At 42.8% G+C, this 10,679-nt stretch overlaps 1 pseudogene across 1 annotated transcript in view; it reads right to left on the reverse strand.

Moving 5' to 3' along the window:
• The window catches only part of LOC311115039 (2-hydroxyacyl-CoA lyase 1-like), a 71,862-nt pseudogene extending 61,710 nt beyond the window's left edge, over positions 1 to 10,152 (reverse strand). Inside the window, exon 1 of the transcript in view lies at positions 10,148 to 10,152. The product of the transcript in view is annotated as a 2-hydroxyacyl-CoA lyase 1-like (transcript). The remainder of the gene's footprint in view (positions 1 to 10,147) is intronic.
• Positions 10,153 to 10,679: the final 527 nt, after the last annotated feature.

Here is a 10,679-nt window from a genome sequence, read left to right on the forward strand (position 1 = left end):
CGTTGCTCAAACTCCCGTAACAGTCCAGTTATTTTATCTTTGAACCGCTTCATGTCTGCCACATGTTGGGTCGCGCACACATTTTTCAGACAGGGGAAGTGAGCTGCATCACCACCGGCAAGTTGCGTCTCCCACAATGACAGCTTCAACTTGAAAGAACGTATTGTTGCGCCCTTGCAGCTGTTTGTTCAAGTTATTCAGGTGCTCTGTAACATCCACCATAAATGCAAGGTCCGGCATCCATTCTGCGGAATGAAATTCTAACACTGGTTTGCCATTTTCTTCCATGAACTGTTCAATTTCTTCTCGTAAATCAAAGAAACGCCTCAGCACAGCACCTCGGCTTAACCATCTTACCTCAGTGTGGTATGGCAGGCCATAGATGTGGTCTTTCTCTCTGAGAAGGCTGTCAAACTGACGGTGATTCAGGCTTCTGGATCGGATGAAATTAACAGTTTGGATGACCACCTTCATGACGTTATCCATCTTTAATGACTTGCAACACAAAGCCTCCTGGTGCAAAATACAGTGAAAAGTCAAAAAATCACGTCCTCCATTTGCAGATTGCACTTTCTCTCTGAACTTTGTCACAACGCCTGCTTTTTTCCCGATCATTGAGGGCGCACCTTCTGTAGCCAGGCTGACAGCGCGGGACCAGTCCACTCCGACCCTGATCAGCGCGCCGACCAGTGCGGTAAAAATATCAGCTGCTGTCGTTGTATCTGTCATCGGCACCAACTCCACGAACTCCTCGGTGACGGTCAATGTGTCATCAACTCCGCAGATGAAAAAATGGCCAGTTGTGCAACATCTGTAATGTCCGTGCTTTCATCAATTGCAACCGAAAACGCAATAAATGACTTTACTTTTTGCTTCAACTGGCTGTCCAAATCCACTGAAAGATCGGAAATCCTGTCTGCAACTGTGTTTCTTGTCAGGCTGATATTTGCAAAAGCCTGCCGCTTTTCAGGGCACCAAATCTCAGCTGCCTTCATCATGCATGTTTTTACAAATTCACCCTCACTAAATGGTTTTGAAGCCACTGCGATTTCATTAGCAATGAGGTAGCTAGCTTTCACTGCAGCGTCACTGATGTCTCGGCTGTGAGTAAACACAGACTGCTGTTTCTTCAGACCCGCCAACAGTTCATTCACCTTCTCTCATCTCCGCTGTCCTTGAAAGTTGTCATATTTGTCGGCATGAAGACTCACATAGTGGCGACGAAGGTTATATTCTTTCAGCACTGCAACATGCTCTGAACACACCAAACATACAGCTTTCCCATTCAATTCCGTGATTAAATATGATGACAATTTTTCTTGGAACACTCTGCACTCTGCGTCCACTTTTCTCTTTTTTGACAGAGACATATTGGGGCAATGAGGGTGCCAAAGCACATAATGTTAAAAGTTGAAGCCGTAATAAATATCGCGGGCAAAACAAAGTAGCTCATTGGCTGCACGTGCTTGACCTACTTGCTCTGCCCCGGTATAAACAGTTTGCTTGCTTAACACAATTGCTATTGCGCCATCCAGTGGACGAAATTGGAACAGCAGTTTATTTTATTGAAAAATTGCAGCGCATTTTTATACTTAAAAAATAAAAATAAAAAATAAAAAAATATTTTTATTTTTTAAATCATCTCGCGGGCCGGATGAAACCCGTTTGCGGGCCTGATCCGGCCCGCGGGCCGTACGTTTGACACCCCTGCTCTAGCTGGTATTTGAACAGGGACTGGCTTGAGTACTCGGTGGAAAAGGACTCCGCATTTTGTTATGCGTGCAGGAAATTCAAATCTGTATCATCGGACGCGAACTTCTCCATTAAGGGATGTAATGATTGGAAGCATGCAATTGGAACAGGCAAGGGCTTAAATAAGCATGCAGCTTCAAAAGAACAGTTAGCCTGTGAAGCAATGTGGAGAGATTCAGAAAAACGTAGAGAGACAGGAAAAGAGATTTCCACTCTTAAATTTAGAGCAACTGGCTCGCAACAGATACTACATGTCAGCTGTAATTGATATGCTGGAGTTTTTAGTGGTGAATCAATTGCCGTTACGTGGAGATAATGCTGGTTTTGCCAGTGTGCTAGATGATAATAGCTCAATGGGGCTGTTTTTGTCTCTCTTTGAGTACACCATGCGCAAAGATCCTGAACTGACACGGATTACAAAAACAATCCCACAGAATGCACGCTATACCAGCCCACAGATACAAAACGAGATTCTCGAAATGATGAGCAATCTCGTGACAGAGGAGATAGTGAGACAAGTCGGCGATAGCTGGTATTAAAGTGGATGTCACACGGGATCCTTTAAGCCAAGAAAACATATCTGTAGTTGTGCGTTTTGTTGACAAACACTATGGTCTGTGTGAGCGCCTCTTGGTAATGGCCACATCTGAGAAAAGTGATGCAGAGGCTCTGACAGGTGTCATCATTGATGAGCTCACCAGCGCCGGACTCAGCACGGACAAAATCCTGAGTCAAGTTTATGATGGCGCATCACTCATGTCTGGCAGGCATGGTGGTGTGCAGAAATTGCTCCAAAACAAGCTGGATCATAACATACCATATATTCACTGCTTTAATCACCAACTTCATCTGGTTGTGATTCATGCCATGTCCAGTGAAGCAGCTGTCGATTATTTTTTTGGAGTATGCAACATGCTGTACAACTTCATCAGGAAGCCAACCGTGGCTATTCTGTACAAAGGCGATACCCTGAAACGTCTCTTGAACCAGAGATGGACTGGCCACTTGACAACGGTCAAAGTTGTGGTGAAGAGTTTTCACGACATATCCACATTACTGACCGAGGTGGAAAACACACGAGGCCTTGGAGCGGAGGTGCGCGTCGAGGCTACCGTGCTGCTTAGTGCCATTACGCAGAGCAGTTTTCTTTTCATTGCGCACCTTGTTATGAAACTGTTGTCACTTTTCGAGCCGCCTAACAGACTACTACAGGCCAAAGATATGGACTTGTTCACTGCGGTGACACTTGTGAACAGCGCTTCTGACTGCGTGAAGACAATGACATGCAAATTACATCGACAGCTATATGCCTCCATACCAGGGACGGCTTGTTCAATAGGGCGATATGGGCGACGCACTGCCAAACGGGAAAAGGAAGGGATTTTTTTTCTAATCAATTATAAAAAATAAAAAAAAAAATATATATATATATTTTTTTTATAAATTTATAAAAAATTATATCACGGCAACAGCAGTTATCAGTGTTCACGTCTGATCTGACAGCCACTAAATGTCAAATCAGGCTAAAGTCGTGCTTCAAATGGCCCCGCCCGTTTTTTGGGCGATTTCAGTCAGGTTGAAAATCGCCCAGAAGTCTCTCATAGCCTGTCATGTAAAATCTATTTTTTTCACATTTCAAAGCTTTCAATACATTCTCTATGGGTGTCTGTGGGCTTGCACTTACGCGCTTTCGTCATACATAACGTAACCACGAATGAACGTAACTAAGAAAAGACCAGGTAGCAGCCTCAATCAATTCACTACTACTATCAAAATGGCTAGGCTTCAGTCCAACTCGATTGTGTCTTTGAAAGAAGTTCCTTTTTGTCGGCGAACAAATTAAGATAAATTGGCAACGAAACAATTAGGACCTCCCAGACCAAATTTAATAATTCAACAGGTTTCTACTAAAGGCGGAAAGTCCTACACCCGAGGATTTTCCAAAAATTGGTACGAACGAAAAAAGACATTGCCACTCACTCAACTGGATGACGAGGGATACAGGCTAGCTGTCCGCCGCCACAACGATGAGGTTAGTGTTGATAATCACAAGTTTACTGGATGTGGATATGGTGTAATAAAGGCAGTTTATTCAGAGGTAAATATATCTGGAATCGCGTTCACGGACCCGTTCGTCAAACTCTTAGGGAGCTATAAATTAAGCCCCATTACTTACCATATCAGATAAGAGAAATTGCTGCAGCTACATATATTTTACATCCTGGCCCTACATAGTTCACTATTTGCATCACTTACCAAAATATTACATGTGGTCATATATGCTTGGAAAGTGGAGATGCCATAGAACGTCAAAAAAGTAAACATTGCTGGAGACACATTGTCGTTTTGGAGAAGACATCGCGTTTGCTAGCGAAGAGATTTGTTGTGGCAAATGAACTTGGCCTGGGAATTGCCAGGAACCTCACGATAAGATATATGCATCAGCATTGCGAGTCTCATGATTCTATACGTATTGCGATTCGATACTGTGATTTTATTGCGCACCATATGTCTGTTGCAGAGGGATCAGAAAGCCATGAGAACGAGTTTTGATCAGTCATGGAAATAAAAGTGCTGAAAACTAATTGGCTCCCAATGTGAAAAGATTGAGAACAAGCTATGAAGGAACAATAATGGTGTTTTGGTGCAGGTACAGCCAACTAGCGCTAAAATATTGCGATATTGTCAATACAGTATATCGTAAAGTATCACTATGTAACTCGATTTCTTTCACCCCAATCCCTCAAATTAACGGTAAATAACTGAATTGTTTGCCCCACATTTAGCTAAGATGATTAGCTAGCCAGCTAAAATGTTTTATTTAGTTAGCAGTCGCATCTACAATAGTTTACTGTCAATAACATGTCTCCAAAAATGACGTGGTGTCTCCAATTGTGTTGACATTTTACAATTGCAATGCGCATCCATGAGTATCCACTTTCTGTAGCTCAGCTGGTAGAGCATGGTGCTTGTAACGCCAAGGTAGTGGGTTCGATCCCCGGGACCACCCATACACAAAAATGTATGCACGCATGACTGTAAGTCGCTTTGGATAAAAGCGTCTGCTAAATGGCATATTATTATTATTATTATTATTATCTGAAGAGAGCCCCGAAACATTGTGTGCAGACATTTTATGCAATAAATGAAGTAGGTTCAATCTAGTAGTTCTGATCTTCTGATTGGTCCTGATGAGTTGGGCGAGGTCATCTCCAGGCTACTGTCACTGTTGCATTGGCTCTGAGTCGGGTTCTCTGTCTTCAAATGTTCAGCCTAAGAGAGGGGATTTTTGTGTGTGTGTGTGTGTGTGTTTAACAGTGATGATGTGTGTGTGTGTGTGTGTGTTTAACAGTGATGATGTGTGTGTGTGTGTGTGTTTGTGTGTGTGTGTGTCCTCAGAGCAAGAACTCGTGAGTTGGAAGAACTGAGAGGCCTATGGCGTGGGTGTTGTCCTTGGCCACCTGCTGACAAGGCTGACAAGATAGGACCCTTTTGTCCATTGTTATTGGATAGGAACAGAACTTATAACCAGCTCCTGACCTAAATAGATCTTAGCACAACATTTTACTCAACATATCATATTCCATATTCACTATAACAAATATATTTACTACGACATTAGCAAGAACCGCCACATCCTCAGCCGGCTAATCCAGTGTGTGAAGTTTTGCGGAGTGTTTGAGTTAGCTTTGCGAGGCAAAGATGAAACTGAGGGCTCCACCAACCCTGGTAAGCCAACACTTTTGAGATCAGTCAATAAATGCTTCTGGTATTGACTTATATGCTGCCCCTGTCTTCATGTTGTTGCTGGACATATCTTTTTCTTTTAATGTGTGTAGGTCACCTAAATCATCAGAAAAATTGCCCCTCCTGAGAATTTTTTCAGGAGCCGCCACTGCTCCATACATAGCAACAGAGAGTCATGGTAATTTGGAAACATTTGTGAATGTGGAATGAAAAACCTTCATAACCTGGTGTTGACATCATTTCATATTCTTTCATAATAATAATAATACATGATTACACTAATAATATGTATATGTTTTTTTTTAACAAAATAACCCACTTAACAATACAGCCATTGAAAAGCCTTTTTTAAATAAAGCTTACTTCGAATTTCCATAAAGGCAGTTAGCTACAGTACACATGACAGGTGACACTACTACATTGTTCCATCTCAAAGCAGCATCAGGAATGCCGATTGCGAACCCTGGGTGACCCTCAATTGTAATTGGGTGATTCCTCATGTCATCTCTGCTTTCCCCTTTCTCAAAATGCGGGAGAAGGGAGGAAAGGAAGATGGATACGGGGTTGATGACAATGATGATGTTCAACTGATAGTATTGAACAAAATATAAACGCCATATGCAACAATTTCAACAATTTTACTGAGTTACAGTTCAAATAAAGAAATCAGTTAATTGAATAAAATAATTAGGCCCTAATCTATGGATTTCACATGACTGGAAATACAGAAATGCATCTGTTGGTCACAGATACCTTTAAAAAAAGATAGAGGCGTGGATCAGAAAACCAGTCAGTATCTGGTGTGAACACCATTTGCCTCTTGCATCAGGCTGTTGATCAGGCTGTTGATTGTGGCCTGTAGAATGTTGTCCCACTCCTCTTCAATGGCTGTGCGAAGTTGCTGGATATTGGCAGGTACTGGAACACACTGTCGTACACGTCGATCCAGAGCATCCCAAACATGCTCAATGGATGACATTTATGGTGAGTTTGCAGGCAATGGAAGAACTGGGACATTTTCAGCTTCCAGGAATTGTGTACAGATCCTCGCGACATGGGGCTGTGCATTATCATGCTGAAACATGAGGTGAGGGCGGCGGATGAATGGCACGACAATGGCCCTCAGGATCTCGTCACGGTAACTATGTGCATTGAAATTGCCATCAATAAAATGCAATCGTGTTCGTTGTCCGTAGCTTATGCCTGCTCATACCATAACCCCACCACCACCATGGGGTGTTCACAACGTTGACATCAGCAAACCGCTCACCCACACAACCTCATACACGCTGTCTGCCATCTGCCCGGTACAGTGTAAACCGGGATTAATCTGTGAAAAGCACACTTCTCCAGCGTGCCAGTGGCCATCGAAGGTGAGCATTTGTCCACTGAAGTCGGTTACGATGCCGAACTACAGTCAGATCAAGACCCTGGTGAGGTGGCTTATGGTAGAGAAATGAACATTAAATTCTCTGGCAACAGCTCTGGTGGACATTCCTGCAGTCAACATGCCAATTGCACTCTCCCTTAAAACTTGAGACATCTGTAGCATTGTGTTGTGTGACAAAACTGCACATTTTAGTGGCCTTTTCTTGTCTACAGCACAAGGTGCACCTATGTAATGATCATGCTCTTTAATCAGCTTCTTGATATGCCACACCTGTCAGGTGGATGGATCATCTTGGCAAAGGTGAAATGCTCACTAACAGCGATGTAAACATATTTGTGCAAAACATTTGAGAGAAATAAGCGTTTTGTGCATATAGTCATTTCTGGGATCTATTATTTCAGCATACTACAGCATTTCATGCATGGTGGCTAGCTATGACAATCGGTTTGTATTGCTAGTACTGTATTGGTTGGGATAATTTTTCATTGTTTAACTAGCTAGCTAGCTAATTTACATGTCTAAACAAAAGACTCCACTTCGTCAGATGATTACATGATCTGCTTAGTAATATTATATATATCTAAAAAAATCATTTGCATTGCTAGTTATAGCCTAATGTTAGCTAGATAGCTAAAATGGAACCTAGTTGGTTAGCTTTAGCTACCTGCAGATTCATACTACAGCATTTCATGCGTCGTGGCTAGCTATGGCAATTGGTTTGTATTCCTAGTACTGTATAGATTGGGATAATGGTTCATTGTTTTGCTAGCTAGCTATCTAGCTAATTTACATATCTAAACAAAAGACTCCACTTTGCCCAATGATTACATGACCCATCAAGTTAGCCAGGTGTGTCTGGGGGTGATTACGCCCATCTATTGTATTTCATGAACATGTGAACAGGTCTAGACAATAGAGACCCATCCACTTAGCTAGATGTCAATTTAGAGAATTGTGTCTGGGTAAGCCTCATCTTTTATTGCTAAAATATTTGTAACTGGAATTTGTTTTTCAGCATCAATAGAACACGCCTGACTCTCCTCCACAAGTCATACAAGAAGAATGGTCTAATTCAAAAATAGATGGCCCAAGCAAGCGCAGGTTACACCTGAAGCATGACGACTTGCAGCGAGTTATGAACTTCATCAACAACTATGCAGAGGATAATGCAATAGTATTACCAGGACGCCACCCAGGACACAAACACTTTGGTGGAAAGCTGCTGCCATCTCATGTGACAAAAATAGCGGTGTGGCGTCTCTACAAGGAATCAATGACAACACTTGTAAAGTATGTAAAGCATAAACAAACCCTTTTTTATTATTGCATTTACCGGCAACATGATTGGCACTATTTTTATTGATCTTACATTATTTGTGTATTTTCCAGAGGTACGTGCAGTCGGGCTGTCTTCCTTCAAGACTCTGTGGTGACAATTGCTACCCCACGTCTCAAGCACTAAGCCCAGGACAGACCTGTGCTGGCAGTGCAAGAGGAACAACTATCAGGTCTTCAGATCTGCCAATCTGAAAAAACAAGTGCAGCATCTCCTGCTTGTTCAAAGTGAGCAGTCTGTCTACCAGAAGATGGTTGCTGACTACATGACCACCTGTCAAGACCTGTAGTTGTCTCTGAGGTGCCCTACTGACCCAGCAAGCAAAGACATCAGGATGCATTACAGCTTTAACAGGACAGGTTCCACTCAGAACAGGCCTCACCATGGTCGACCAAAGAAGTTGAGTGCACGTGCTCAGCGTCATATCCAGAGGATGTCTTTGGGAAATAGACATATGAGTGCTGCCAGCATTGCTGCAGAGGTTGAAGGGGTGGGGGGTCAGCCTGTCAGTGCTCAGACCATACGCCGCACACTGCATCAAATTGGTCTGCATGGCTGTCGTCCCAGAAGGAAGCCTCTTCTAAAGATGATGCACAAGAAAGCCCGCAAACAGTTTGCTGAAGACAAGCAGACTAAGGACATGGATTACTGGAACCATGTCCTGTGGTCTGATGAGACCAAGATAAACTTATTTGGTTCAGATGGTGTCAAGCGTGTGTGGCGGCAACTAGGTGAGGAGTACAAGCATGGTGGTGGGAGTGTCATGGTCTGGGGCTGCATGAGTGCTGCCGGCACTGGGGAGTTACAGTTCATTGAGGGAACCATGAATGCTAACATGTACTGTGACATACTGAAGCAGGGCATGATCCCTTCCCTTCGGAGACTGGTCCGCAGGGCAATATTCCAACATGATAACGACCCCAAACACACCTCCAAGACTACCACTGCCTTGCTAAAGAAGCTGAGGGTAAAGATGATGGACTGGCCAAGCATGTCTCCAGACCTAAACCCTATTGAGCATCTGTGGGGCATCCTCAAACGGAAGGTGGAAGAGTGCAAGGTCTCTAACATCCACCAGCTCCGTGATGTCGTCATGGAGGAGTGGAAGAGGACTCCAGTGGCAACCTGTGAAGCTCTGGCGAACTCCATGCCCAAGAGGGTTAAGGCAGTGCTGGAAAATGATGGTGGCCACACAAAATATTGACACTTTGGGCCCAATTTGGACATTTTCACTTAGGGGTGTACTCACTTTTGTTGCCAGCGGTTTAGACATTAATGGCTGTGTGCTGTGTTATTTTGAGGGGACAGCAAATGTACACTGTTATACAAGCTGTACACTCACTACTTTACATTGTAGCAAAGTGTCATTTCTTCAGTGAAAAGATATACTCTAATATTTACAAAAATGTAGATACTGTATATGTACACTGATTTATTTCAGCTTCAGAAGTTGACATACTTGTGGGAGGTGCTTCAGGAAGCATGGGGTGAAATCTCTTCAGATTACCTCAACAAATTGACAACTAGAATGCCAAAGGTCTGCAAGGCTGTAATTGCTGCAAATGGAGGATTCTTTGACAAAAGCAAAGTTTGAAGGACACAATTATTATTTCAATTAAATATCATTATTTCTAACCTTGTCAATGACTACATTTCCTATTCATTTTGCTATATTTCCTATTCAAACTCATTTCATGTATGTTTTCATGGAAAACAAGGACATTTCTAAGTGACCCCAAACTTTTGAACGGTAGTGTGTGTATATATATATTTGCGAGGAAAAAATACATATGGGGGATTGGAAGTGATGCAGGCAATTACATTGATGGAAGTTACAATCTATCTGCAATATTAAAGCTGATCTACCCCCAAAAATAAAAAATAAAAAATAAAATAACAGAAACACAGCATGGTAGCAATACCACATGGCGACACAACATGGCAGCAGCACAACATGGTAGCAGCACAAAACATGGTACAAACATTATTGGACACAGACAACCCCACGAAGGCAAGAAGGTAGAGTTAAAAATTAATCACGCAAAGCAGCCACAACTGTCAATAAGAGTGTTCTTGATTGAGTCTTTGAATGAAGATATGGAGATAAAGCTGTCCAGTTTGAATGTTTTTTGAAGCTCAATCCAGTTGCTAGCTGCAGCAAACTGAAAAGAGGAGCGACCCAGGGATGTGTGTGCTTTGGGGAACTTTAACAGAATGTGACTGACAGAATGGGTGTTGTATGTGGAGGCTGAGGGCTGCAGTATGTGTCTCAGATAAGGGGGAGTGAGGCCTAAGAGGGTTTTCTAAATAAGCATCAACCAGTGGGTCTTGTGATGGGTATACAGATATGACCAGTTTACAGAGGAGTGTAGAGTGCAGTGATGTGTCCTATAAGGAGCATTGGTGGCAAATCTGATGGCCGAATGGTAAAGAACATCTAGCCACTCGAGAGCA

Source organism: Coregonus lavaretus (assembly GCF_964263955.1).
Source record: "Coregonus lavaretus genome assembly, contig: HAP1_SCAFFOLD_309, whole genome shotgun sequence".
NCBI lineage: Eukaryota > Metazoa > Chordata > Actinopteri > Salmoniformes > Salmonidae > Coregonus > Coregonus lavaretus.